This window comes from Arachis hypogaea, chromosome 20 (assembly GCF_003086295.3).
Source record: "Arachis hypogaea cultivar Tifrunner chromosome 20, arahy.Tifrunner.gnm2.J5K5, whole genome shotgun sequence".
Classification (NCBI taxonomy): Eukaryota; Viridiplantae; Streptophyta; class Magnoliopsida; order Fabales; family Fabaceae; genus Arachis; species Arachis hypogaea.
The window spans coordinates 67128372-67134670 of record NC_092055.1 but is presented as its reverse complement, the minus strand read 5'-3'; positions in this window follow the sequence as shown (position 1 = coordinate 67134670).

The window sequence follows — 6299 nt, the reverse complement described above, 5'->3', positions numbered from 1 at the left end:
GTTCCACCTGACTTGAGTTGTGAAGACATAGAACGTACTTTCCCTCAGTTTAGTAGTTTAGAGGGACTAGGTGAGTATAGAGTCTAGGCTAGCCTAGGTGCCAGCTTAGGGACCTCTTGAACAAGTCAGGACCTGGGATGTTGTATGTATGTATATGTATATAGTTATTATCTAGCTATATCTAGGGGTGTTCTAACTAACAGTCTATATTCTAATAAAGGCTGGATCATCGAATGTTGCTAGCTACTTGTGATATATTTATGTGTGGTTGTTTATAATTGTTTTATCTGTTATTATTTGTGAATTGATTATAAATGATTCTGTTTATTAATTCAAACGTTTTCAAAAAAAAAAGTACCTCGCTAACTAACTATGCTTTTAACAACGAACCAGGCTCATATAATAAATAATAGATAATAATTAGGATGACAAATTGGTAGCACTCAGTTTCTGGTATGTCCTAGGCGTACTGAAAATTGGGTCGTTACAATTTGGTATCAGAGCAGTTCATTCCCAGTAGAGCCTGGGGAGTGGACTGACTATGCTTCATTGCATACTCTGCTTGTGTGTCTCATGCTGTTAGGGTATCTTCAAGATACATTTGGCATGAATGTCTATGAGTGCTCATTTGGGGAATGTTCGTGCCAAACTTGAGATATTAAGACTGATCACCTTAATGTTGATTGTTTGGTGCGAATAAGACCTCAATGACTGTGAATAGGCATGGTTTATTCGAGATCCGAACGACGAATCGATGTAAGACCAGCTATCCTAATAGCTGTTATGATATACATGGCATTGACTATGTTAGATTTGGATGCTGTAAGGAACGGACCTACCTCTTCGTCAGGATGGCTTGAAGAAAGTAGATCACTTGAAGATGGATTCTTCACGTGGTAGAAATTTTGAGGGCAAAATTTTTTTTTAGGAGGGTAGAATGTAACAACCCTGATTTTCGAGTATGCGAGATCTTTTCTAAAGTCACGGATTTCTCCGGAAGATCAGTAAAGAGAACACCTCTTCTATATCAACAAGTATCTCGATACTCATTGTCATTATGTCATCCTTAAGATAGAACCTTTTCTAAGGCAAGCTCGATAACGCGGTCACGAAGAACCTAGTTTTTGAACTGTATCGGTTGGCAGTTTTGATTCTGGTTTTCGTAAATAGTCTCTGTATGATGAACCGGAGTTGATTCATGAGAGGAGAGAGATAATAGTATAATATTATCATTATATTAGTATTAGAAAATGCTTGAACGATATTATAAGGTTACCTGGTCTGTTTTAGTTAAAAACAGGAAAATCGGTTTAACCGGGTTTACGGTTTACTGGTGCAGCTTAGCACCAGCACTCTCTGATGACTTTAGCAATGCTAAAGCCTCATCATACATGTTTTATTCTCATAATAAATATGTTACTAGTGTCATTTATGCTAGTAGCTCAGAAAATAATTTTTAGAGATGTTTTTACAAGTGTTCTGATACATCTAGTTTTAGTAGTTATACACCTGAGATATTTTAATATTATTTTAACCCACCTCCAAGCCAACCAATCACAACTCACCCTACACCCCCAAGACCTCCAAGGCTGTCTCATTTCATCATTTTGGCCGAAAATAACAAGAGAGAAAAGAGAGAAACTTTCATGAACACTTAATCTTCAAAGCTTGATTTCTTCTGAACTAAAACTCAAATCAAAACTCTGATTTCACCAAAATGATCCTCTCTTCTTCCTCTACATAACCATGTGACTTATCAAGGCTGGAAATAAGGTTATATGGTTGTCTCCCTCCCTCTTCAATTCGGTTTTCAAGGAAAACCATGCAAAACATGTGTTTTCTTGATGTTCTTCCTTAGGAATCATGCTTAACTTGACTTGAGGGCCAAGAAACATTAATTTCCAGCAAGTCTAAGGTGAGATATCTCTTCCTAACATGCTGAGGGAGATTTGGTCAGTTGAGAGTTTGTGGATTTAAAGTTGTTCTTGATGTGTTTTAGGAGGAAAAATTGCTTTAAGAACACTTCAAAGAGTAACCGGATTTGGAGCAGCAAATCAAGGTAGGGTGTCATGAAATTAATCTTGATTATTTATTTTTGAGTTGTGTGAATGTTGTATTATTTGGCTGTGCTAAAAATTGGTTGCATATATGATTGATTCTTGGTGAAAATTTGGTGAAATTTTGATGAAATTTAAGCTTTAAAGTTCATGTTCTTGGGCAGCTGGAAAAACGAAACCCTAAGCTTAAATTGAGGTTCAATTTGTGTTAAAATCATGTAGAAAAGATGGGGTTTTAGTGGCTTCAATTTTATTTTGAATTATGGGAAAAATCGGTTGCTGAAAAGACTGAAAAACAGGTAAAAACAGAGAAAGAATCCGAAGAATTTATGAAGAACATGAAGAACACTTTGATTGTGGTGAAGAACATTGAAGAACACCTTTTATATCTTAGAAAGGGCAAGGTTGTAATTATTTTGGTGTTTGAGGGGTTATTTGGTAATTTCTGAAAGTTAGGGTGGTTAAAGTAGAAATATTAAAAGTTACGGGTGGTAAAAAGTGAATTTTAAAGGTTAAAAGTAAAAGTAAGTTAATTTTCGAAAATTTAATGATAAAATAATAAATAATAATAAAATATTAAATAATAATATTTAATTAAAAATAATATTTTAATAAAAATAATAAAATAATGCGGAAAAGGCAGTTTTCTGTAAAAGCCTTAGAAAGACAACTTTAAGTGCAGAATCTCATAATTACCTTCATAAAATACTTAGGGAGTGGTAATAATATATTAGTGAGGTAAAGATAATGGAAAGATAAGAAGTTAAAGAAGAGATAAAAATTAAGGACAAAGTATGTAAGGTTTTAATGATAGAAAAACAAACAGAAATTAGTGAATGAACTAGGGCAACATAGTTAGTCCTTAAGTTGCGACTAGGGTTAGGTATTATATGAAAAGTTAAACTATTTCAGTATAGACTTAATGAACCTATACGTGGGACAGACTAACTATTCATACCGAAATTTACATAAGCTTTAAATACATACGTTAAACAGAGAAATCAGAGCAGAGTAGAGAAACACAGAGAACAGGGCAACCAGAGTAAAGTAAAGAGATAAAGAGAAAAAGAGTAATATAGATACAGAGGAAAGAGTAATAAAAAAAAAGTAAAGAGATACAAAGAACAGAGTAATCAGAGCAGAGTAAAAAGACAAAGTGAAAAGAGTAATATGATAAAGAGAATAGAGAACAAGCAGAGGGCCTGTTGAAAGGTCATTTGTTGCGTTAAGGCAACTCCAGAGATATTTGTATATTCATCTGCTGCTTTTCTGTTGGCCCTAGAGGTGCTTTAGGCCCAAGTTCACCTACAGTGAGTTGTTATTCTTGTAGGCCGAAGTTCACCTACAGTGAATATCAATTGTGTATCTCAGGGTGTTGCTCCTGTAGGCCGAAGTTCACCTACAGAGAGTTGTGATTCCTGTAAGCCGAAGTTCACTTATAGAGGTGTCATTTCTGTAGGCCGAAGTTCACCTACAGAAAGTTGTTGTGCTGTAATTAGACTTTTTCTATAAGCCGAAGTTCACTTACAGAGGTGTTATTTCTGTAGGCCGAAGTTCACCTACAGAAAGTTATTGTGTTGTGTTTAGACTATTCCTGTAAGCCGAAGTTCACTTACGGGAGTGCTATTTCTGTAGGCCGAAGTTCACCTACAGAGAATAAGCCATATCTAGGACTAGTTCCTGGATAATGTCGGGCTGCAGGGTGTAAACCGACACGTGAGCTCATGGCCTGCATAGGACAAACATGCATCATACTTGGTTGTGCATTTTCTCTGTTATGATTGTTGAATGAATGTATGCTTTCTTTGTTTGTATTTTATTCACTGTGTCTGTGTTTTGTTTTCTTGTATTCTTTTGTTTGTGTTTTGCTTTCTGTTTTCTCTATTTTGTCCATTTATCTGTATCTTCTGTTCACTATTTCTCAGTATTCTGCTATATATCTGCTAAGCGACACAAATTAATGTACTTAACTAATAACCCCGGTCCTACTAAGAACTTCCCAGTTCTTACCCCTTCTCTCTCCCTTCCCCCTTTAGATGGAAGCATGAGTACCCTTCCGTAGTTTGCTGATGACTGTTCTGTAAAGAGGATTCCTCTCTAGGTAGTCTTCTGAGTCTAGGGTGAATATTGTTCTCTGTTTATATGTATATACTGTGAGACCAGCCAATGTTTACACCCCGTTTGTTCTTGAACTTCAACTTAAATCCTGTGTACGAGACTCCTGTTGTGTGGCTACTTCATGAGTTACCAGAGAGACGTCCTGTGGAAAAGTCTGATCGTGCAGGGAAGTAGCAGATGATGTTCTATCTTTTGATGACGTTCCACCTGACTTGAGTTGTGAAGACTTAGAACCTACTTTCCCTCAGTTTAGTAGTTTAGAGGGACTAGGTGAGTATAGAGTCTAGGCTAGCCTAGGTGCCAGCTTAGGGACCTCTTGAACAGGTCAGGACCTGGGATGTTGTATGTATGTATATGTATATAGTTATTATCTAGCTATATCTAGGGGTGTTCTAACTAATAGTCTATATTCTAATAAAGGCTGGATCATCGAATATTGCTAGCTACTTGTGATATATTTATGTGTGGTTGTTTATAATTGTTTTATCTGTTATTATTTGTGAATTGATTATAAATGATTCTGTTTATTAATTCAAACATTTTCAAAAAAAAAAAAGTACCTCGCTAACTAACTATGCTTTTAACAACGAATCAGGCTCATATAATAAATAATAGATAATAATTAGGATGACAAATTGGTAGCACTCAGTTTCTGGTATGTCCTAGGCGTACTGAAAATTGGGTCGTTACAAGCTACAATGAGGATGTGTGATAAACCCATATTTCATGAGTTCTTTTGTGCTTAATTTGAGTAATTTATCCAATCCTTCACCTACTTATTCACATTAATTGTATGGTTTCACTTTCCCTTCCTTATTATGTCATATTGTGAAAAACATGTTTCCTAAGCTTTAAAATTAATTAATTTAATTACCTTTATTTTCATTCGATGCCGTGATTAGTGTGTTGAGTAGTTTCAGATTTTCTAAGGCAGAATGACTCAAAGGATGGAAAAGGAAACATACTAAAATGGAAGGAGAAAGCAAAACGGAGCTTTAAGGAAACTGGTATCCACGCGATCGCATGTACGACGCGATCGCGTGCCAAGCACGAATCAGCAGCGACGTGGCCGCATGACTGACGCGACCGCGCGCCTTAAGCAGAACGCATATGACGCGGTCGCATGACTGACGCGACCGCGTGGCAAGGAAAAGCTCCAAATGACGCGATCGCATGACCCACGCGGACGCGTGACAGGGGCCACGTATCAGAATTTACAGAATGCGCCCCCAGCGAATTCTGAAGCCCTTTTTGGCCCAAATCCAAGTACAGACAGCATAGACCAGAGGTTATAAAGTGTGAGAATGCACCCATTCAAAGGGAGCTCGCATATTTTACCTTTCAATGATTTAGATTTAGTTGAGAGGGAGAACTTCTCTCTCTCTCTTTTAGGATTTAGGATTTCTTCTTGTTTTAAGAGTAACTCTGGATCCCAGGTTTAATGTTCTTTTATTTTAGTTTTACTTTTATTTATTTATTCCAACATTTGAATTGATTATTATAATTTGATTTATGAATTATTCCATGTCATAAATTGTTATTTGAATTAATGATAATTGAGGTATGATGCCAGGGCATCTTGGCCAGTTTCACTGACCTTTTCTTTACTGTTTTTAGGTTAGTTTCATGCATTTCTTTAGGAAATAAGCTAGTTTTGGGTAGATATTCACCTATGCCTTGATTCAAGCATACATTGTGCATTTTACATAATTTCATGAGGATTTTGCATAAGTTTAGTGACAATTATTATGTTGCATTACTCATGACTTGGAGTAGAGCTTTGATGCACTTTATTGCTTGATTTCAGGACCAAAAGGAAGCAAGAAAAGGGGAGGTAACTTGCAAGGTTAATGAGAAAAGTGATTGCCAATAACACGCTCAAAAAGCCATCAATGCCCACGTTAGAGAGTCACGTTAACTAAGTTAACGTGAAATCTAACGTGGAAAAGAGAAGTTGAGCCAACGTTAGTGACACTTAACATTGTCACTAACGTTGGCAATTACTCATAAGTGGCTTAACGTGGCCACGTTAGAAGCCACGTTAACCTAGTTAACGTGGCCTCTAACGTTAAGGGGGGAAGAGAAGCCAACGTTAGTGACACTCAACATTGTCACTAACGTTGG